The sequence below is a fragment of the Rousettus aegyptiacus genome, unplaced genomic scaffold, assembly GCF_014176215.1.
Source record: "Rousettus aegyptiacus isolate mRouAeg1 unplaced genomic scaffold, mRouAeg1.p scaffold_m13_p_7, whole genome shotgun sequence".
In the NCBI taxonomy this organism is placed as follows: Eukaryota; Metazoa; Chordata; class Mammalia; order Chiroptera; family Pteropodidae; genus Rousettus; species Rousettus aegyptiacus.
Window position 1 is genome coordinate 82615886 of NW_023416310.1, and position 24458 is coordinate 82640343.

The following is a 24458-nucleotide window of genomic DNA, read 5'->3' on the forward strand; positions in this document are numbered from 1 at the left end:
TAAGAGAATTAAACCCCAGGTCTGTCCTTCAGCAGCTGTGAGTCAGTCCTCATGCAAGTGACATTCCAAGAGCCTCACTCTCCTCTGCTGTGAAATGGGAGTAATGTTTCCTTTTCATAAAACCAGGCCTGGGACTTAATATATCTTGATCTTAAAGGATTTATGATAGCATATGGACCAAACAGTATTCCCACTTGAATATCCCATTTGGAGAAGGGGAAATAAGGGCAGTAGGTTGCCACTGTTACGAAACAAATAGCTTTTCTGAAAAGATTCTTTTGTAATAGTGCTTCTCAAACTGTAGCATGCATCAGGCTCACCTGCAGGGCTTGTTAAAATAAAGGTGGATGGGACCGAACCCCATTTTCTGATCCAGTTGGTATGAAGTGAGCCAGGACCCGCACTGGGCCCTAAGAATATGCAGGTGAACTTACTGAACCCTGTCTTCACAGACCTAATAATTCAACGGAGGAGGCAGCTACCAAACAATGTTCTGACACATAGAGTTTTAAGAAGACAATATCACATTCAGACTCCCCCAGAATATCATGAAGCCCTATATTGGTTCTCCAACTTTAGTGTACATAGAAATTATCCAAGGGGCTGGGTATGAAGATGCAAAGCCCAGGCTCCACCTCAGAAAGGTCAGTGGGGCTGGGGCTGGGGGCGGGGGGGCGAGCAAGAACCTGAATTTTTCACAGGTTCCCTAAGTTACCCTAATATGGGTGGTCTTCATGTCACACTCTGGAAATACTCCCTTGTTAAACACCCCATTCTTTCTGAAGGATTTTTAATGCGGTCTCCTAAATGAAGGTAGACCAGATTGCGTTCCCTTCCATTTTAATAAAGGAGTCACTCGTAATTAAATCTCCGTGCTTCGGTCGCTCCCTCTTCCACTTCAGTGGCCTTCGGAGAGCCGTTTTAATTAATTCATGGAGAGAACACCTGTTCAGGTGTGCCTTGGCTTTATTTGGACAACAATGATTAAAAACCAAAATCTCACTGTTTCTGGCATGAGGCAGGCATCTATCTGTTTGAAGCATAGACGGTATTTGTAACGTGGGGAGAACGGTGAGAACGCACGTTGAACTGTACCCTAGACTTAAGCACCTTCTGATACTGTCGATGCGTCTCATCTCATGTAACCATCTAGTCACTGGAAGGGACTATGTGGAGCTATGTGAGAGAGTCGCCCTCAAGTTGCTTCTGGGTTCAGTGGCACAGAAAGGGTATATGATGGGACAGATGCATGATAGGCTTTAGTCTCTGCTCCTTCAAGGTGAGGCAGCAAGTGAACAGCAAGCCACAGGTAAAGCAGAGTCAGTTTTAGAATGATGCCAACATAGACATCATGGATCATCATAAACCCCGTCGGCCTGAGGCCTCTGAGAGACTTGCGAGCCTGTAATCCACAACCCAGGGAGAAAAATCATTTCAAGGAGGGTTTCCCGTTTCTCCACACTCCCTGGCATAGGGGAGTGGTGCTCTGTCAATGTTCTTCTCACATTGTGAGACTTTGTCCCCTCCCGACTAGCTTGACAGAACATTAGCACAATCTGTAACAGGAGGGAACGAAAACCTCAAATGTTTAATAAAAACTAATTGGAAACCACATCATATATCAAATAGAAGTCCTTTCACTATGGCCATGAGGGGAAAAATATATGAGAGAGAGAGAAAGTAGTTGGGCTTCTGTCAAATCAGAATGCCCAGTGTTGCTAACCTGTGTTATTGAAGTTGAAATACTAGTGTTAGATTACAATCTAAAGAGAGATCCCGAGTGGGATGCACAATGACTGTGGCCCACAATCTTTAGTTAATATAGCCACATGCAGGCCTCCACACTTGGGTCATCAAGTCAAAAATTACCCACCTATAGTGCCATTATGCCTTAGAATTCACTCACAAATACTTATGGACCATAACACACACACACACACACACACACACACACACACACACACACACCACCCCCCCTCCCCCACGGAGGCAGACACCATACGGAGGCACAGAATTCAACCCCAGGAGGGCACCGTCTCCGTCTGGGGAGACAAAGTACACATGAACCATCTCATCCCACAGTATGCCTGGAAGCGACCGTCCATATCCTCACTGGCAGGTCCCACAGTAAGGAGATGGTCAGGGGCAGGGGCAGTCAGAGAAGGCTTTCTGTAGGAAGCAGAAGAAAACCTTGTAATAAATTATAAGGGACAAAGTAGTTCCAATTTGTTAAAGAGGAGATGAGTGTTTTCTAAGCAGAAGATCCAAAAGGCCAGATTTTTTTAATCAAGTAAGTCTTTTTGTGATGAAAGCACCAGAAATTATAGAAAATAAAGCCTGTCCATAATTATCAAATAAATGCAAAAGAAGGCAGTATCTTCCGTGGATTAAATTGGCAATATAAAATAATTATCAATAGAGTTTTCAGATCCCGCCCTGGGATTGTGTGTGATTTGCTTCAACATTTCTTGAAGGACACCTGGTAGGTAATCTTTAAATTTATACCCTTTAAGATAAAAAATTCTATATCTATTAAATGATATTGATGTTGCTAAATATAAAAAACTGCTTTCCAGAATTTTTATAAATGGAAAAATTACAAAAACATATATGTTTAACAGTTAGGAATTAGTTGAATTATAGCATATCCATATGATGCTGATAATAAGAATATTTAATAACTTGGAAAATAGTCATAAAAACTCAAGATGAATATGCTCTAATTTTGGTTTTAAAAATACTTCATACACATGAAAAAGCATCTAAAAGTCTAGAAACATGTTCAAAATATCAATGATGGTTCTCACTGAGTTGCAAAGTTAAGGATGATTCACATTTTTAAAAAATATATCTGTCATTTCCACATTTTCTATAATGAACATTTATTCAGAAACCAGAAAGACATGAAAAGTGTTATTTTTAACAGCTAAGGAAAGTGGTTGGATGGGTACAGATCGGTGTTTTCCCATTGCTCACAGAATAAAGGTCAGATTCCCTCATGTGGCTCGGCCCCCGACCACCCCGGTCTCGTCTCTCATGATGTTCCCACCAACCCCCGCGGCATTGGCCACAGGGGCCCCCAGGCTTTTTGTCATTTGCCTTCTATCATGGAGCCTTAATATAGTATATCGTATTATGTTCAAATTGTTCATTCCCACCCCTTCCCTGTAAGAGGATTACACCCCTGTCACTGCCATGTACCTCACCGGGTCCCCAGTGTTGACCATATATCCCTGTCCCACTGGATTTGCGCTTTGGCCTTCATCTCTACTTCTCAGGCCTCGGTGGCCCTTTCTTGTGGATTTAGAGACCATTGAGGGCCCATTGTCATCAGAAGGAATGTAAGCAGACACGACCAGGCTACGCCCTAGCAGAAGCTTTCAGAGTCACGGCAAGTTTCCACCAGTGCTCCTGACCTTTCTTTCTGCTACGAGAATAGCACGTCCCACGTCACACCCAGTGTGAGTCCCCGAATGAGAAGCGTCGCCGTGGCTGGAGCAGAGCGGCGTCAGCCTGCAGGCTAACTGCGATATAAGTAATGAACCCGTACGGTGTGAGCCACTGAGATTCGAAGGTCGTTTGCTCCTGCAGCCGACGGACTAATACGCATGGCGCGTGATGTTTCTTTACCTGGGAGATTCTGACAGGCCACCCCCCGTTCCTCAGAGTTCACGCCGTCTCTTCCTTCACACCCCTGTTCTGCTCCGAGCCCTCGACCAGGTTGCGGCCCACTTTGCATGCTTCCTCAGCGCCAGGTGCCACTTTTTATCAACACTTATCGTGATCATTACTCCGCCGTTTTTGTATGATTTTTTTTCCCATTCAGTATTTGATATGCCAATGGATCGTACACTCCTTCACTGCAGGGATCATTGCTGTCCACGACCTATTGCATTCCAGCACCTAGCACAGTTGTTGGCATGCAGTACATCCTAGAGAAGAACAGTTACATGCACACATGAATGAAAAGCATGGAGAAACTAACAAACCCTTGAACGTGGCGTTGTCAAGCAAACATCCAATGGAGCAAATATTTGGAAGACATTATTAGTGTTTAGGTGAGAAAACCTGAGACTGGTATAGAGCAAATAAATGCGTGGTAACAATGTTCAGGATCTCCTAAATAATAACACTTCAACACCTTCACCGTTGAAAGCCCTCCCTGCGTATTAGTGCTGGTGTCATAGCCTGGTGGCAGCCCCGTGATGCACCATTGTTATCCCAGAGGGAACGTCAGTCCTTTGCCCGAGACCACACAGCCATGAGCTGGTGGAGACAGGGCTGGAATCCAGATGGCCTGGTGCCAAAGTCCGTGTCTGTGACCCCTGGCCTGTGCCGCCACGCACTGCACCTGAAGGGTGTGAGTCCCGGGTAAGTGATGTGGAACTGCCCTGGCGAGGCATCTGGTTTCCCTGTGGGGTCACATGGGGTCACCCGAGCTGCCGGTAGGTGGCCAGAAAGCAGTTCCCCTTGGGCAGACAAAGCACGCATTCTCCCACATCACCGCCGCTCTCATCATTCGGTTCCAACCCGAGGCCTGATCCACTGGTAAAACAATGCCGGTAATAGTCATGCCGTCACCAACACCTGCTGGTCCTTTTCACCTACCTTCCTGTGCCTAGCAAAAGACCCTGCCCGTACGAGGTGCTCAGGGAATGTGTTTTGAGTCAAATAGATCCAATAGGTCTTGTCTTGTGATTAAATCGCTAGTATAGACAGTCTGTGAGATCCATTTGCCTGGATGATAACTCCATTTGGGGGAGTAGGTGGCACTTGAGAATCTCATTCTAAACCAAACTAGACTCAGGAAATAAGGAACACAGATGGCCTCCGCCATGGGGCAGGGAGAGGAACTGATGGCGGGGCCCATGCTCCCAGCATCTTCTCCAGACGTAGTGGTACCAAGAGGGAGGGTAAGCCTGGGGAGGGGCTGGCGTGGGAGGAGTTCACTTCGGGACAGAGGGTGTAGGGGTGGCAAGAGTGTGAGGTCTGGGCCTCAGGTAGGAGGAGAAAGGTGGGACTGGGGTTCCGTGTCCTCGTGTGGTTAGAAAGGGTTCAGTGACGTCATTTCTAAGGCCCCTTACAGCGGGAACATCTGTGAGGCTAACCCCTGTCCTCTGACAAAGCTCATTTGGGCGTTAAAGGGAGGAGAAGGATGCTGGAGTCAGCTGGAGACTGCCGGGGTCAAGGGAGAAGTGAACTGGAAACAATGGAGAAGGGCTGGTCCTCAGCTGAGTTTTAGAGGCACCAGGAAATGCTGGGCTGGGAGTAGAGACTGGCGACCTCCTGTAGGGAAGTTCTCCTTAAGTGCAGGTGCCGGACCACTCACATCAGCATCACGTGGGGCCATTTTTTATATGCCAGGTAATTCCTATGAATCCTAAAATCTGGAAATCTCTGATCTGGAGAGATTGAATACCACCTGGCCAGGGTCAGGAAATAACTCCCAAGTGCTGCAATTCAGAACCTGAGTGATTGCCTGTTTTCAAGGATAATTTAACTCCTTACGATCACCTGTGAGTTCCACGGAACAGCCATTACTCGGGATGGCTAGGTGCTTTTTAATAACAGGCATGGGGCCCGTGGCTAAACTGTCCTGGCCAATATCTCAGCCCCTCACAGAGGAGGAAGTAGAGTCTCCTTTCGGCCTGGTGGGCAGATTTCAACCTGCCTCCCAAGTTTTCTCCCTCACTCTCCTCCTGAGGATAACGACAGCTGCTGCTTCTGCCATAAGAAAAGCTGAGGGCCCCAGAAGGACGGGTACAATACAGCCAAGTCTCTGGAATAGACATGTAGCTCCTTGGCCTGCACTGAAGTCACCCTGTGAAGCAGCTAGGCAGAGTCCCCATTTCCTGACACTTGGCCTTCAAATGCCTCCAGTTTTTAAATTAATCACCAGCCAATGGATACTCTCCATTTTCCCACATCTGGGCCAAGGTCCCAAGTTCTGGCTTTAACCCAGGGCCTCTGTTTCAAAATAAATTGGGGGTAGGGGAGACCGGCAGAGCCAGACGATGGAGACGAGGGCCACTACCCACCAGCTAACAGCACAGGCTGCCTCTCTGGGGCTACCTTTGGTACCTGGGCTGGTTAGGCCAGCCCTGCTGGGGAGCCTGGAAGGGAGGAGGAGGGGGAGGGTGGAGATGCAGGACTTGGAGGAGGAGCTCAAAGGCCTTGGGCAGGGCAGGGCAGGGCTAAGCAGGTTTCTGCAACAGGCCAGGAGAGGAGGAAATGGGGTGGAGGAATTGCGTACAGGTGTGTGACATTGAAGGCTGGCCTTCTAAAAGGAGTTGGGGCTGCCTGCTCAGGCCAGGGATGAGAAGGAAGCTCTCCCTGGTTGTCACTCCCCTTTGATGGGGTAACTGGAGGCGGTGGCAACCCAGCCTCCATCCGTAGGGGCCCCACCATAATGAAAACGCCCGAGGAGAGTTGACTCCCCCTGTGAGAGCTGTGGAGCCTGCACCGAGGAGGAGGTAAGCACCTTGCCTGATGCTGGGACTGGAGAGTGGTCCTTTCTCCTCAGCTGGCCTGGGGCAGGGGGGCTACTTCACAGGGACTCCAAGGCTGCCCCATGCCCCATCCTCAGGACCCTGGGTCCCGGGGGCTGCAGCTGTGTCCGCCACCAGCCATCAGCAGCTACGGGAACCTCAATCTTCTATTTGGGGAGCTCTTTGCTCACGCCGGAGGGCCCTGTGTGTGCGGCTGACTGCGTAGTGAAGGCAGCTGTAGATGGTGGTCTTGGCTTCTTCCATGTGCTGGTGATCAGTCAGCCTCTGCATCTGCTGCCTATACCTTGGAATAAATTACTGTATGGAAAGCCCATAATATATAGGCATTGGTCATTACCTTCACTATTTCAGGGCCTCTTCCCAGAACCTTACAAAAACATAATGCTGGATTTTGAAAGAAATATGAATGTGTGAGGAAGAGAGACAGAGTTGGGTTTTTGATGGTGGTAACCAATAAGAATAGTAATGGTGAGAGCTTTTTGACAGCTTGTGGTTTGCAAAGCATGAAGCTAAAGCACTGTACATCTTGCTGCCAAGCCTGTGAGGCAGGTGTGAGTATTGCGTACAATTATTTACTGATGAGGATGCCGAGGCTCAGGGAGGGTAGCTGGCCCAAGCCAGGGTTGGCCGATGTCAGTCCATTCTCTTACCTTGCAAGGTCATATTTACTGAGGGTCTTCTCGGTTAAATATGACCAGATTCAGAGTGTACAGAGGTGATGAGGAACAGCGAAACAGAGCTGACGCCTCCGTCTTCGGTTGCCACGTTCAGGCACTAATTTAGACCTTGGTCTCTACTTCTCAGGCCTCAGTGGCCCCTTTTTGTGCATCTGGAAACTGTTAAGAGCCCACTGTCAGCCACGTGTGATCCACATGGTCTGTCCCATTAAGAATGCAGAGACCATCAGCTGAGCATTGGCTCTGGTCCTTAAAACCCCAGAGTCGGCAATGGAAGGGGAAAGGAGATGCATTTGAGAGCTGGTCACGACCAGGCCGCTGTGGCCACTTAGAAGGAAAACAGTTTACCAGGCCTCGCGTGACTCCAGCCCTTGCCCACTCCCCGGCCTCACCTAATGCCCGGTCCCTCAGTTCATGCTGAGCCAGCAACACTGGCTGCCTCTGCTCCTCCTCGGACCCTGCCCTGGGAACCTGGTCCTCCATCTGTCTGCTTGGAACACATTCTCCTGGACTTTCCCTGTCTTTAGCTCCCTGTCTTTAATCAGGTTGCAGCTCAGATGTTCCCTATTCAAGAGGGCTTGCTAGAGCACGGGAACTAAAGTGGAATCCCCCTCCCCACGGCCACCCCCACTGCACTCCCTCCCGGCGTTGCTTATTTTCATAATGAAACTGTCTTCTTGTTTGTAAGTTCCATGAAGGTAGGGCCCTTCCATGTCTTCTGCCTGCTGGATATTCCTGGGTCCCCAGGGAGTAGCAGATTCCCCAGTAACAGGGGCTCAGTTAATATTTGTTGAGTAAACTAATGATGAGAGGAATCAGAAGAGATCATGAGCACCAGGCCACCAACCCTTGACTAACGCCTCCGCTCAGTCTCCTTTGGGAAGGCAAACATTCCAGAAACTGAAGCAAAGAGCACCTGGGTTTTCAGGTGCTAAAGGGCAAATGATTTCATTCTTCGGGTAGCACAAGGGAAAGGCTAAATGGCATCAAGTAGATTTAGTTCCCTGAGAAGTAGCAAGATATAAGGCCGTCTCTGCCAACCGGTCTGATAAGCAGCACGGCCTGTGACTCACCCCAGCGTGGTCTCCGGACTCACCGAACGCGCTATTGATCTTAACCACACCAGTACGATTTCAGAAAGCTGGGAGTACACCCTCCCGGCCTTGCCTTGCCGTCAAGCCTGCTCACATATCTTTCATGATTTGGGGGTGTCATTCATGTATAGGATAAGAGAAGGCCCATATTCGGGATCGGGGGGCCCAAATGTTTCTAAGGGCTCTACCACTCTCTGCAACTGCGGGCAAGTCCCTTTGTGCCTCCACTTCTCGCGTTTGCCCTCTGTAAAATGGAGTAACAGCTGTCCTCTGTAGCCGGTGAGGTACGCATGTGATGCTAGCGCTTTGCAAAGTGCAGGCATTCGTCGTTTTATGCGTTCAGCTCTGTTGCGCTTCACAGATATTGCATGTTTTACGACTTGAAGGCAAGACTCCACCAACAGAAAGATGACGACTCGCTGTGTTTTGCGGCACTCGCTAGGTCGTGGTGGTCTGGAACCGAACCCACAGTATCGCCAAGACATGCCTGTGTTTGGTGTGACAGGGATGTAGAAACCAGCATAATCCATCTCTGGCTTACGAGCAGCAGGCCCTGCAAACAATGAGGAACAGACTACACAGGGAGGTGTGTTTATTTTGGAGAATTTCACCTGCAGAAAATCCACAGCTCCAAAAGAAGTCTATCAGAGGAAGAGACTTCTCGGCAGTGTTCCTTTTCCTAGTCGGCTACCTCAGGAATCGGCTGAGATACTGTAATTAACACCCAGCCTATTCACTTTGCAGTGAGGAGCATTAGGATCCAGCCTACTGATGCTTCTTCCTTGGCAAGCACACAGCAGTTGGCAGTATTTCACATGCTGGTGGTTTTATGAGTCCCTTCTTGTGCTTATGTGTTCTTCATTATAATGTGTGTTGAGACTTCCTGGCATCAGCCCAGGCCCTATTTGATTTCAGAGATATCTGATTTTTATATCTGATCCTCAGGTTGTTCTATGATTCTTTTTCTTTTTTTTTTTAAGGCACTCCTTATTCTATTCTTTTGTGTTACTCTAGATTTTTTTTTTTAATACCTTTTTCGAAAGAAAATATGTTTTTGAATCGGGAGCCAAGTCAGAGTGCTGCTGATTTTCTGGGAAGGAAAGGGCTCATAAGCAAAGTCGTATTGTGGAAGGAGAATTACATTGAGTGTCTGGAGACGTGGGCTTGAATCCTGGCCATGCTTCTTGGTAATCCTTGTCCGACCCCATGGGCCATAGTGGGGATAATACTGCCTGTGGGCTTTTATTGAGAACTTAATAACTGCTAAGAGGATTCTTGGGCAATCTTATTTAATGTTCATACTGACTCTGTTTTCGGAAATAGGGACTATGAGACTTAAAAGGTACAAGGCCTTCAGGTAGTGAGTAAGAGAACCCAGTTTTAATGCACACTGATGATTTACTCCTTTTCTCCAAGTAGTCTTTTAAGAAAATGACAAATGTTTTCATAAAGGAAGCAAAATTATGCATTTTGCCAAAAGAGAGTTTGAAAATCATCAGCCTCAACTCAGAACATACGTTGGATATCCAAACTTTTAAATTCCTAATATCTTTAGGAGAATTTACACATACTATATGCTGTGCTGGGGACTAATGATATAATAATGACAGTCAACATTTATTAACTACATACTTGGCCCTAATGGAAGCGTATTTTCTCATTATGTGTAAGAGGCAGTTCTTCACAGAAGGGAAGGGCATGGGCTCGTAGTATATGGTGGCGGGCTTTGTCATTCGCTAGCTCTGTGACCTTGGACAAGTTTCTCAACCTCTCCGTTTCAGATTTCTCATCTGTAAGTGGGGCTATTGCTGAACTTTTCTCCTCGTGTTTTGCGAGCATTGTATAAGTGAATACATATAAAGGGCCGAAACGATGCTGGGTATGTGATGTTCTCGCAAACATTTGCTGCTGGTGATACGTTTCCCTCAGCCCTTCTATAACCAAGGTCCTGTCACTCCCATCCTGTTAACGTAGCAGCCGAGGAAGAGTCAGGTCGCGTGGTTAGAATCGGGATTTGAACTTCCAGCTGTCGGTTGGGAGCCTTCTCTTCTTTTCCATGTCGTATTTCCTCAAACTCTCAAGGAAACACAGATTTCTTTGGGAATTCAGTTTGACAGTTTACTCAAAGACTGAGTATACTTTCTCGTCACGCATGTATCTAGAGGTACTTGTTGGCCTCCTCTCATCGTCAGGCTGAGTGAAGTGTCTTATTGAAAATGATGTATGTGTCTCAGATATCACCGGGCCAGCCAGAACCTCCTCGTCTGTCCAGGATTCCCTCTGTGAGCGGGCAGCCACACTGCCCTTGAGGGCTAAGTGTGCTGGTTAAAAGCAGTCAGTGGTGCGATCGCTCCCCAAGACAGAGTGCCGACCTGACCGATTGGGTTTAAGCTCTGATAACATCGTCCTGTGTTGGCTTAAATCTGTCTCAAGTCTCTTGAGTTAGCATCAGTGTTCGGATGAATGACCAGGAGAAATTATCCAGAGGTCTGTCCTGAGCTGGTCAAAGACAGATGCCAGCTCGTGTGCTCTTTTAGCCTGAGCATTAGATGTTGGAGTTAATTTATGGGCTCATTCTCCGTCCGGGTGAAGACTTACATCTGCTAGGATCCTAGCATGCTACGTAAGGGCACCCTGACCCCTGAAAAGCTGTCATGCTGCTGCTGCCTGCACTGAGTGTGTATGGCTCTGAGGTGCTTTTCAAATGATGACAGTAATTAATAGTTAACAGCTTCCATTTATTGAGTACTTGCTATGCGTGAGTCTATATAATTAGTTCATGTAATCCTAACACAATAACACTCTCAAGCAGGTTCCAGTATTATCTTTCCTATTTTAGGGAGGAGGAAGATGACATTTGGGAGCTCACAAAGTTGGCAGTGGCACTCACCTGAAAGTGGCCCCACCAGGACATGAACCCCAAACCTGTGCGACTAAATACATGGTCACTGCCCCAAGCTCCTCCTGCCTGAATCACCCTCTCCGAGATGGTTTGATTACACATTACTGATTAGCTGTGGAAAAACCCGTCCTGCTGGGCTACCCCATGGGCGATGTGGACAAACCTGCTTCCTACAGTTTCCCTGGCCCTTCCCGCCCTGGCCTGGGTGGTGAGCTTGTTTGTTTTTCTTTGGCCTCATCTGATCTGGACACAGTTGAGCTCCTCAACTACTCAGCTTGGCTCCACCTCCCCACCCTCCCCCACGCGTCATAACCACTCGGTGCAGGAATGTCACAGTAGGTAAGCGTGACGGTGGAGCTTCTGTCTCCCTCAGTCCATTCCTTACCCTCTTCGGCAGTAACCCTTTAGCATTTCTCCATGTTTTCCCCCTTGTTTTCCTTTCAGCCTAGTTTAAGGCCAACCTGATTTGATCACAGGTGATAAAGCGCACGTTTTTAATGCTGTGAGGTAATTCCGTAATTGGCATCTTAGCCTGAGGGCTGGCCTGTGAATTGTGTCATTTATAAGAGCAGAGAAAATGGTGGTCTGAATCGTGGCTGTGTATCAAGGCTGTCCCTCGCAGGTGGTGCTCATGCAGCTGGGCTGTTCTCAGGAAGGAACGTAGAAAAGAGTCAGAGAAATCTGCGTAAATCTTGAATGCCACACCCTGTAATGCCTATGCGATTCTGCACAAGGAGGTTCCCCACCCCCCCACAGTAGCGTAACATTGTTTTCTTTTTGTTCAGCTCGGCAAACATTTACCAGTAACGTTCTGCAGTGTCCTGGGCACTGCGCCGACCTATCTGCACAGCATTTCTCTTAAATCTCCCACCAACCTAATGACTTTAGTACTATGATCATCACTCTACAGATGAGACTAAGGTTGGTAAGGTTAAGCACTTGGTTAAATAAGTGGTCAAGGCGGGATTTGAACCCAGTTCTTTCAATGTCAAAACCCCTTCTCCAGACCACCATAATGCACTAGTCGATGGTTTAACGTTAAATTCTTCCTTTTCTACCACAAAATCACGCACAGTCTTTCTCTTGCACACAGTCTGCTTTTGCCACTCGTGCAGAGGACGTTTTTCGGGGCCCGTCTGACTGCACTACGCCTCATCTTTTGCCAGCCTTGCGGTCAACGACCAGAGCAGCAGCGGCCAGTGCCCCGGCCGTCGCTCATTATCCCGTCTGCTCAGTCCGCTCTCCCCGCGACAGGAAGACACCGATCAGTGTACATTCTTTATTCCTAGCAATGGAGAGATCTTCCAAACAAACGCTTGCGTTTACCTCTGAAGATAGAACTATCTATTTCCCAGAGGGGAAAGTGTTGGGTCATTGGAATTCTTACATTTGGTGACACATTTTCTTTTATCAACTTCTCAGTAGAGGATGTCTTTGCCTGGCTATGATTTAAGCTAGTCTGGACTCTGTTTTAGTGTAGAGTTCATCATTTCCCTCCCGTATAATGATGCCATTTCCCCTGCCACAGCTCACAGTGGAAGGCCTGTCACACATTCTTTCAGTCACAGGTGGCAGCTCGGCTGGGCATTGATCATCTGAGTGCCCTGGGCCCCACTTTTTGCCCCTATCCTCCTCCTTCGTTCTTTAATTCCCTTCCATTGAAGAGCCCAGAAGTATAAGACTTCCATTTACTGAGTCCTAACAGTGTACAAGGCACAGTGCTGAATACTCCATGTATTCGACTAATCCTCACCAGATCTTTACCCCAGCATGTTGCGTATTAAAAGCCCTGATACTTGGAAGGGCAGAATGACTTGCTGCAGGTCCCTGGGCTGGTCAGTGGTGAGCCCAGGCCTCCGTGCCGGTCTGTGGGCTCCCGGTGCCAAGCTCTTTCACAGTGGGCTGCCGGCACATTTACTTCTTGCCTTCAGCCAAGATCTGTTATGTGACCTCTCATGAGGGACACTGGCTCTTCTGACTTTTCCCAAGCCACATCCCCATCACAGGGGAGCTATCATTTTCTAGAAAGGCAGTCTTTGACATCACTTTGAAAAGTGCCGGGGATTGGGTTCCTTGTCTCTATCAGGGGACACAAAATCCCATGAGGGACTTGGACCTTCAGTCTTGCTTACCATTCTGCTAAGGACGACAGAGAAGGGCTGCTGTGTGGGCTGACTTAGAGAAAACAACCTCAGCCCTTAGAAGAGGCTGCCTCTGGGTATGTCATGAGGCCCTGAGCAAAGGCCATTTTCACTACCTAGTGTGTGAGGTAAAAGGGAGCCGGGAGCTCAGGAGGAGGACGGGTGGAGGGTCCTGTGCTGTAGTCCTTCCTGATGCGCAAATTTCACATTTTACAGCAAAGCCAGGGGCTTTGCCAGAACTACTTAGCAGACAGAGTTATTTCAGTGGAAATTAGATTTGTTTAGAAAGGGAACTACTTTAAGAGGAAAATGAGTATTTCTTATCACGGAGAATAACCGTAAAATTAAATGCAGTGATCACAGAGCACTGTTAGTGAACTAGCCAGACACCGCTGTCTGCGGAGAGCTCTGGCCCTGAGACCCGCTTGGGCTTCACTGAGAAGGATAGTTAAGCATGAGCTGGCACCATTTCGGGGGCATGCAGTTCCAGGATGGGACGTCCTGGAGACGGGCGACGACAAGGGTTACACAGCAGCGTGCGTATGCTTGATGGCATTGACAAAAAATTGGTTAAAATAGTAAATTTTATATATGTATATTTACCATCATAGAAAAATGATGCTCCTTACGTATGGTTAGGAAACAGTCCCCACGATACATTGTGAAGTGAAAAAAGTAAAGTGCGGAACAGCGTGATAAAAACGCTGTCATCCGTGGGTTTTTGAAGGCTGTATATACACACACACGGCTATGCTTGTATGCGCAAGGGTCCCTGTGGAAGACAGGGTTCGATCGCGTAGAGGAGAAGGGCTTCCGGCAGTTGGAAACAGGGGGAGGGAGGGCCATCGTTTGCTTTGATTTGTGTTCCCTGTGCATCTATGATTCATTATAACTGATAAGACATTTTTTAATCCTAAAAAAAAAAAAAAAAAAAAAGATTAGTATAAGCACCAAATGGAAATGGAAACTGTCCTCCTCAAGCAATGGCTCTCAACCTTGGCTGCATCCGAGACTCTAGCTGCTCCAAGTGAGGTCCCCGCACCACCCCTGCCAGCAGCACAGCCTCACCTGGCTGGAATCGCAGCCTCTCAGGCCCCACCCAGACTCATAAAATTCAACTTTGCACTTGACCCAAATCGCCAAGCGATTTGCAAGACATTAAAGTGTGGGAAGCACTGCACAGGACTAATTAAATCGGACTCTCTGAGGTGGGGCCCGAGCCCCTCGGCTGATTCCAGGGGGCAGTTGGTGCCAAGCATCACTAACTTAATGTGACTGGGGAAATGAAAGGGGTTGGAATAGGACCAATTTGATTACTATGTGATTCTGTTTTATTCAGTATGGGCTCCATGTGCCTCATAAAAATTATTGCATATCTCACACTTGGGAGCGCTGCCAGGATGACTGTCTCAGATCTCATGAGTATCACACAGAAATGTATAATACTGAGATCACCGGAGTTTGGTAGAAACTCTTTACTAGCTTTGAGCAGATTCCCCCTCTATACGAAACGGACTACACAATTCTGTACCAAAACAGGTATCAATTCAGGGCTTTTTTATCCAGGGATGGAGCATAACGTCAGGTCATCGTAAAATTAGAACCTAGAGTTAGGAAGATGGATTTGAATTCACCTCTCTGAGCAGCGTGTCAAACGGGGTTAATGCCTGCCCCATAGAGCTGTCATATTTAAATGAGATGGTATAGATTCTGCTTGATCCATTGTTAAGTGTCCCATATTAGATGATAGTTATGATATTTATGTCCATTCCCCCTTCCCCGCTCACCCACATCTTGTCCCAGGCGCCTCTCATTGTCACTGCTCCTCTCACATTTGCTTTTTTGCCTTGAGCATGTCGCATACAGATGATATTTCTCACGTTGCAGTTGAAGCCACAGAACTCGAGTTCCAACTCCCCATCTCTTGACAAACAGGAAAAGTCTGCTGTCTCTTACCAGATCCACTCTGACACATTTCTAAAGTACAACCGAGACCTCATTACATGGACGAACAGCTTTCCATCAGCTCATTTCTAACTCTGATATTAATACAACTGTTGCCACGACATTGCAGTTGTCCTTAGACGCGGTCAGGAACGAGTCTTTGCTAGCAACCTGAGATGACGCCAAGCGCCCAGAGAGCGCATGGAAGCCGCTAGGATTTCTGCGTGGATTCATGATGCTGTAGAGTCGATTTCACGGTTGCCTTCTGTTGCCTTGACAGATATCAGTTGGAGAGCGGTCAGGCATCCTAGTCAGAGAATACATGTCCTCCCCTCATCTTTTCCAAATGCAAATCTGAACACGTTTAAAGCCCTAACTAAAAACCTTGAGAGCTTCTTACTACTTTGAGAATGAAGACCAACAAGCCTGCTAGGGTCTCAAAGTCTGCCTTCTAGCTATCCCTCCTGCTCATCGCCCCAGCTTCCGTGTGTCTGATTATTGTGTTGTCTTCCTCACTGGGTCGAGGCCTTGCTTTGTGCACATTCTGATTCCCAGGCCACAGACCAAGTCCGATTTTACACAGCTTCCTAGCCCCAGGGCCTAGTTTGTAGCAGATTCTCAATGAACGTTCCTAGAAATAAACACATGGAAGGATGTCATACAAGGGGTTTCTGCCTACTCGGCCACCCCCTGCTTTGTGACGTATCTCCCAGTAACACCCAAATGCTGCTTGTTACCTTTATAAGTAATAGGCTGTTGGCTGCATTTCAGCTTTTGCTTAGCTATACCCTCTTCCCAATCATCTTATTCCTCACTTTCTTTGTGTAGGAAATCTTACTCTTAGACAAGGGCTGTCTCCTCCATTAGATTGCCCTTAACTGGCCAACCTTCTAGGCTATCAAGGCCCTTCCTCGTGTCCCCGTTGTGTTCCACATTCGGCCTCTCGTTTTGCTTAACTCCGTTCCGTGATCGTGTCTGCCTCTGCCATACTTTGAGAAAGCGATGAGAAAATGCAAAGAGTGCATGATAACATTACGTAATGAGCAAACAGGATTTGCGCGTGCTTGTGCATGCGTGTGGGAATGTATCATGGACACATTTCACGGGAAACTAAAAAGTGCGCCTCGTAGCCTCGGTGCTTTTGCGCTCGCTCTTCCCTCCATCTGGATGCTGTTCCCAGCTCTTCTCCTATCATTTTACTTACTCGTCAGACCTAGAGCGGTTAGATCCCCGCCACGCAGAAGTCTTCCCTGCCCCACTCCCTAGCCTCAAACTCCCAGCTCTGTATTTTAACTTCTCATGTTTCCTTTCTGAAGCTTATTAGCCATTCCAGTTATAAACTGTGATTTTATCCGACTTAACTTGGCCTCCTCCCGTATACTGGCAGCTTCCTGAGGACTGGCTTGGCATCCATTTTCTCCCAGCACCTGGCAAAGTGCCTGGCATGCCGTAGGCGCTGCCTGGAATGAGCAGCGGGTCGTCCGCAGCCCTTGTTAGAACCCCGAGTGTGAAGAGCAAGTAGGCAGATGAGAGGGCCCAGCTCCCTCCTCACGTTGGTGCCCCCCGGAGGGTGCTCCTCAATCGCTAGGCATAGAAGCTCCACCCCATCACTCAGTGCTGGGAAGCTTTGTGGCTGCTGGTCCCCACCCTGCCCCACAGTGCTCCCCTCCCTGTGTAAATCAGGCCAGAGCTCTCTGGAAGCCTTGAAGTTTGGAACACTCAGCCGGATCCAGCTGCCAACTGCTGAGACAGCAAAGGGACATGACAGCAAACCCAGAAGGGAAGGCAGGTGGCGGGGAGGACAGCAGAGTTGCGGCTTGTAAGTAGGTCTGACATCCCCAGACACACTCTGTCCAGAAGAGTGAGCCTCACCAGGTCCTGGGGGCTGGCAGGGCTGCTCTCTTCCCCCTGCCCCTGCCACCCCACTCAAGCGGGCAAGTGGCGTGATTTGCGTCGATGAATACAAGCATATTCTAAGTGATTCCTCACCCCCACCTCTATTTGCTGATCGTTTTCCTGTCACTGATATTCCTGATGAAGCATTTTTTTTTCCATTTGTCCTGCCCTAAAAAGCCTGTTGGTGACTTCTCAGCCAGCTAGTAAGTGAGAAGTATTCAAACATCCAGGCAGCCCAGGGAGAGGCTTGGAAGATGCATATGTGTGTTTGTCCTTGACAGGTAACAGCCCCATGGCCATGGGTTTGGGCAGTGGCCGTGGTTACAGCAAGAAGATTAGGCAGAAAGAGAAAAGTGCTCTGGGGTCTGGAACTTGGGCCCCACACCCAGCTGCTTGCCCTCTGCCTCATCTTACCCACCATAAAGCAAAAGGGCAGGACAGTGTGATTTCCTCATTACGTTCTCTGGAGATAGAGGGTTTGGAAGAGATGATATGGAGTCTCATTGGAGGGCAGAGGGCAGGCCTTAGAGACACTCCTCTCACACACTCACCCCTACCTCTCACACACGTGTGCACGCACACACACTCACAGGTACACTCATGGCCATGGCGTGCACTCTGTTCTCAGAGAAGTGTCCACCTCTTTTATGTGCCAGCGTACCTTACAGGACACATGGCATCGTAGGTCATAAGAAAACAGGGTCCAGTAGAATATGCAAGGGTTTGGAAGCCAGGGAACCGGATGACCTCTGAACCGTACCAGCCCTTCGAACCTTCAGCTGGAATCCTGGGATGCACAGTCCTGCCTCACCTGTCTATGAGGAAGCGGCAAGAGCACAGTGGTAAAAGAGAATGGACTCTGGAGCCAGACTGCCTGGGTTTGAATCTGGCTCCTGCCACCCACTGTGTGTCCTTGGCAAAGTCACTTAACCTCTCTGTGCTTCCATTTCCTTATCTCTAAAATGGGTGTAAAGAAGTGCCCACCTAACAGAGTTGTTATGAGGATTAAATAAGTTAAATAGGTAAGATGCTAAGAATAACGCCGAACATAAAGTGTGTGTGTGTGTGTGTGTGTGTGTGTGTGTGTGTGTGTGTGTGTTGACAGTCACGATTTTATTGCTTGGTGTTATTAAACAGTGGTTCCTAACGCTTAGGGGAACCATGACTCCTTCTGTAAACCTGTTAAAGCTCTGGACCCTTTCCTCGGGAAACTGGATACCAGAATGTCTTGTGTATTCAATTCAGAGAGCAACAGGTTCAATGTCTTCAGTGGAGACTGAGGCCGGAAACAGTTAAGGCCTTTGCCCAAGGCCGTGTCCTGTAGCAGCAGCAGAGCAGGGCCTAGAGCACAGGATCCCCGGTTCCCAGGCTGGCGTTCTGCTCCGGGCATGCGCATGCCTCCCCAACGCAGACGGGGAGCACCACGGCCCTGCCCGCCCCGCTATGTGCTCTGTGACTGCAGCTTCTGGGAATCCCTCACTGCAGGTTGCTTGTCTGGAGATGAGGAATTTCCTGTACTTCAGGAGTATTGTCAAGTTCCTGAGTAGAAAGAGCACAGTGGGTGACCGCCCCTCTGACCACCCCTCCCTTGTTTCTATGGTAACAGAAGGGCTCTTCTGGGAAGTGAAGACTCCCCTACACACACACAGGGCCAAAGCAGGGAAGGATGGGTGCCTCATGCTGTCTTTTTGTGATGTCTTCTTGACTGGATATCCAGGGGGGTGGTTCTCTCTGGGGCACAAGCTCCAAACCAGCTTTCCTCCCACTCCTGAATATTAGTTCATTATAGTTAAAAGAAAAAAAAAAATTTAAGGCATAAAAATGTGATTTGAAAAAGGTTTAGTGACTCATTTCGAAAGGGAGTTATTTGTGGAGCTGGTATAAAAGTCCAGGCCTCTTGGTTCTGAACTTAGGACGCTTCCTTCCTTCTGTCAGGCACCGTGAGCTTTACAGAACCCCACACCGGACTTCCAGGCTGGTCTCCAGTTTGTGCTGGGGCCCCAGCCTCAAAAGAACCCTCTTCTGGGCGTTACAAAGCACCTCCAACCAGACCGCCAGGATCACGGCCATCACGCAGCTTCTCAGAAGAGAGGCTGGCTGTTTCCGAGGTCCAAACCCTGAAAGGAATTTCCCCATAGTCCTAAAAGTCCTGAAGGGAGCTCTGGGCAACTTCCCACATTTTATAGAAATTGCAGAAAGTCCACTTCCTCCACCCTGTGTTGGTAACTTCTGTCCCCGAAAAGCTGTGTCATTAGTAGCTGAGCCGCATGTAACTGCGGCTGCACAGAGCCTTGCATTTTTCATCTAGTTGGTTCATGCTGATAAATCTTAACTCCCCGGTTTGGTTTGTGAAGGAGTCTGGAGAGTAGGGTGGTGTTTTATAGCCTCTTTGCCATTGGGTCTAGCACAGTTCTGAACATGGGGGAAAAAGCTTAGTTTAATGTTTTTTGTGTTGTTTACCTAACGAAGCAAAACACAAAAGCCTACTGATTTTTTTCGTAAATAAATACATATACATACACAGATGTCTAAGTAGCACGTGGCTGGTGTTTTTGGAGCAATATTTTGGTGATTCGACCTAACCTGTCAAACAACGAACAGTCAGGCAATTAACAGGTTTCAATAAATGATTTCTAATTAAATTTTATGACAAATAGAGCAGAACCAATCTATATTTATATTAGGACCCTAATATGTCTCTTGAATTGCTGCAAATCTCTCAAACAAGGTATACATTTTTTAAGCACCTTCCAAAGGGACCTTGTTTCAAAAACTGCAATTTGCTAAGAGATTGGACTGGGTATTTCCATAGCAACTAATTCCATTTACATTACACCCAGGCCCAGTAACACTGTGTGCCCTGAATAACTCATTACTATCAGCGCGAGGCTTCCAGCCCCATAAAAGGTGGAAGAGCATAAAGAATACATAAAAGAAGCAGAACATACAGGTTCTTTACATTTTTTTCGGCTTTTGCTAGCACTGTCTTCTTGTGAGCCTTTAGCTAAGGAGAAATAAAAGAAATGAGTTGCACTACCAAATTAGGATGGGAGATTTGGTCTAAGTAGATCGAAGCGAAGGAGAGAATAAATGGGCTGGGATAACAAGCTGAGAGAGGCCAGCTTGCGCATACAAACACTAGGTGTGTGCGGCTCTCATTTTCCCAAAGCTGGGTTCATGAAGATGCAGTCCCAGGGCAGGCAGGCGCCTCTGCTGCCAGCTCTTCCTCCATGTGCCAACAGAGTTCTGAGGGTGGGGAGAAATTAAAAGGGGCCAGAAGGGAATCCTTCTGCTGCCTCATCTTCTCCGTCCACCTTAGGAGGGCGCCAGAGCGCGGAAAGTCCCCAGTGAGTTTCGTGGGGTGGTTAAGAGTCCTGCTGCACAGAGCAAGAAGCTGGGGCTGGGACTAGGAACTCCTAATCCCCATCTTGATGCCGGCTCCGAAGAGGTGAGGAATAGATCTGCCCGTCTCCCTGGAAACCCAGCAGAAGGGATCATTGTTGTCTCCTCTAGTGGAACTAAACGTTTCAACCAAATAGAGAATTCTGTTACAATTGCAGATCAGCTGTAGTGTGAGGAACATTGTTTGTTTGTTGCCTTGGAGTTGGGTCACGAGCCGCCTTGTCCTCTTGCCCGCAATAAGCCAGTGGCCTCAATAGCCATTTTCCCTCACCCGAAGTACTGCCCTGTTCTTAAGGCTCATATCTCAAAGAAGTAGGGGAACCCACCTGGTAACCCACACTCTGCTCTCTAGGGTCACAGAGAGCACAGGGAAGTGTGGCTCACCAGCTTAGATCGACTCCCTGAACTGTCCCACCTGGAATTCTCAGGGTCTCAACAGATAGGGAAAACACAATTATTTAAAATTATCTTGAATCTTTCAAAGAAATTATAGAGGCTCAGCCTCATGCCACAAAATCCCGTCTTTCCGTGGGTAACTTATTCTTTATTATTTTTACCTGGGTCCTTGCATTCGTTTTTTTTATCGAGATCTCCCCCATGAGAGCTGTCATGTGATTGTCATGCCAACGACAGGGGCTCTGCCATGCCTGATCCCGTCCCTCACTGGTACATGCCAAGTCCCTTTCAGCACCAGAGGGGGTGATTGCGCTCCCCTCTGGGACACAAGCTCCTCCTCCGCAGTGGTTGCTTTCCCTTGGGTTTCTGCTCAGGTCTTTCCGCATCGTGTGATGTTCATTCAAGTGTTTGTCGACTAGAAAGGGTTAATAACCACGATGCTAACGAGAATATGTTCACACCATTTTCCAGACACTAGGCTGAGATCTCTGTGCCTCATATTTGACAGGCAGGTCACAGTGGCCTCATGGGTTAAGTGGAAATAATATTATATATTTTGTGTCTAAAGAAACCAGGTTGGGTCAGATGGTCCATCCAGATGTATTTTGTCCCTAATGGTATAACCCTTTCTGACCTCTTAAAGAGAAACACATTTGTCTTAAGTCCTACTGAAGGAAGAATCTCTTCCACAGTTTGCTTTTTAAGGCTTAGCCACTTAACCAACTTCTTAGGTCATCAGCGCATCAGACTCTCACGTGTTCAGGGTAAAGTTTCAGTGTATCTGAGAATGTGCACTCCTCTGGCCACCCCAAACCATGTGCTAAGTTTAGAAATGACCTTGAGAGCATCTAGTCCAGCCTCCTACTTCCAACCAGCTCTGTACTTAAGCACCCTGGTTACATTTGGTGAAGGGAAGCCTCAATCTTTCTTGTAGTTCATTTCAATTAATTCAAATCATTCTTTCTCTCACCAATTCCTAATAGATCAATTGAAGCTCAAATGTTTCCTTTTTAGCTCTCATCCATTGTCTTAAATCTTGGGTGTGTGGAGTTAGGGATCAGAGAGAATGTCTGTAGAGTTGTAAAAGTTTTCAAGATGCGTCAGAAGAGTTAGTCTTGAGCTATATCTTCCTTGTCCTCTGAGCCTTGAAAAGATGGGTAATAGAGATAATGCTAGCCATGGATGTTAAACCTGGAATGCAAAATACATCAGAAGGAAGCAGTCTGAAAGCCAGCCTCTACCACTGGCCAGCCTCAGGAGGCTGGAGAAGTTTCTTGCCCATTTTTAAAAATAGTTATGATATTTCCTTGATTCTAAATCACATACTGTGTCATCAACATTTCTTAAGCAGATTCAGCCTTACAAACTACAGACACATTCAATGTAGTGTTTCCTCCCTTCCTCTTTAACAGTCACCAAAATTATTGAATTAATTGTCTTGCCACAAAAAAAAAAAAAAAAAAAAATCCTGGTAGCAGAATACAGTAATTCTTGCTTAATTTACAGGATAGCAAGGCTTGGATGAAACTAAACTTGGTAGAGTATTTTGAGAAATGTAGAGACTTACACAAGCACTCATCACCATTATCGTTGTTATTGTTAGTCAGTTGGCTACTCGATGTTTCCTGAGCGTGTACTATCTACCGGACTTTGTGCTCAGAATAGGAGCTCTCCTTCTCTTAAGAAAAGATTGAGAATGTGCACAGGTAAATCAGGGAGATTTTAGAAAGTGATGCATACTATGAATAAAACAAGGTAATGGACAGCTCCAGCTAGGAGAGTCAAGGAAAGCCTGTCTGAGCTAAAACGTGAGTGTCAAAAAGGAACCGGTCTCATCTTGAAGGGAAGAGAATGCAGAAGCTTTTCAGACAGAAGAGCGAACACAAAGGCACTGGTAGGAGCCTGTCAGGGGTCAGTGGAGGGAGAGTGTGGCTGGAGCACAGTGGACTGTCCCGCCCGCGGGACCGGTTATTTGGTGGGAGAACCGAGGAGAACCCAACCTAAAGAAAAGAGGGGTAACACGGACGAGAGAAAAGAGTGGAGGCAAGACAGTATTCTGATCAAGCCTCAAATTTTATTTTGCAAAGCAGCTATATTTATACAGCAAAAACAAAGGGGGGCAAGCAAAAGGGACTTGTCACAATATAATTGGTCTTCAGCTGGTGCTATGGGGACAAGGGGCAGTGGAAGGAAAGAAGAGGAAAGGGGGTACTGGTCATGTACTGATCGGTCAAGCACAGGTGGTGTAAAACAAAGGAAGTTCTCAGAGTTCTCTGTACAAACATGTTGGTGTCACGGGCTGCTGAGCTGCTATTTGTCTTCTGTTCTTGTGAAGCCCAAGCCCAGCATGTTTTATCCTTAACCCTTAAGGGCCCGTTTAGGTTGTGGCGCCCCTAACAGTGGACAAGGAGGAAAGAGGGCCAGAAAAGAGAGAAGTGAGTGAAGGCCAGATCGCATGTGGCCTTCCAGGCTATGAGCTTACATTTTAATTTATCCAGTCCCCGCTTTTAACAAATTCAGGAACTAAAGCCCAAAGGTGAAGTGACTTCTTTGAGGTCGTCGAAACATTCCGTGGTTTTGGAAATGAGATCTCTTCACCTTCTGACAGCTGTTCTGCTTAACCGAGCAGACAGCAGCTTTTGTTGGTTAGCTAAGGCCTTCGAGATAGAAGCCGACGCCGCTCTGCACTCTCTGTGATTTTTCTTGTTTTTCTAATATATTATTTTCTTCCTGGAGATGAGTAAATTCTTATCACTTAGCTGTTTTTATAGACAAAAGCAAAAATAGAAGTGATTCTAAGCCATGTAAGTTAGCGAGTTATTAAAATATTGAAATAGTCAAGATGGAAACTAGACCTCGGGGAGCAGGGGGTGACCGCGAACCAGCATGTCTGTCACTGTTCAATCGGGAACGGGACAGTCACACACTGCATGCAGCAGGACCCTGCCCCTGGACTCGGGACACTGATTGCGAGACGGGTCGGCTACAGCCACTCGCTTCCCTCCAGCAGGCTCCCTGATGCCTCGTGGGACTCTGACCTGGGCCTGTGACTCGTGCGTCTGGGACCAGCCCCCGGCAAGCCCAGTGGGGTAGTCAGTGTGGTGTGTGGTGAGACCAAGGCTCTGCCCTCGCAGTTGAATCCGAGTCATCTCCAATGTCATGTTATTTTCTGCATCTATTGAAATAATGCTACATACCTCAGAGGATTGTCATGTTTAACTGGGAGAAGTTATGTATGAAAATTATTTTGCATACAAAAGTAGGCAAAAGTACCTATCAAGTGTCTGGCACCATAACATTTCTCTTTTTCCCCCCACAACATCTATTAGAATCAAGGGACATTTGTGTTCTAAATTAATCTCTTTTTTTTGCTCCATACATAATAAGCTGGTCCAAAACTAAAGAATGCCTTGAATTGTACTACACGTGCCCAACCAGTTAATACTTGGGCATGATCTTCTAAGTATCCTTCTTCGTACCAAGCATTATGAAGTCTC

At 47.5% G+C, this 24458-nt stretch overlaps 1 protein-coding gene across 1 annotated transcript in view; it reads left to right on the top strand.

The window, feature by feature from the left end:
* Window positions 1-6247: 6247 nt before the first annotated feature.
* The window catches only part of ATP10B (ATPase phospholipid transporting 10B (putative)), a 234197-nt gene continuing 215986 nt past the window's right edge, over window positions 6248-24458 (top strand). The window contains exon 1 of the mRNA XM_036224184.1: window positions 6248-6473. The gene's annotated coding sequence lies outside the window, so the exon portion shown is untranslated. The remainder of the gene's footprint in view (window positions 6474-24458) is intronic.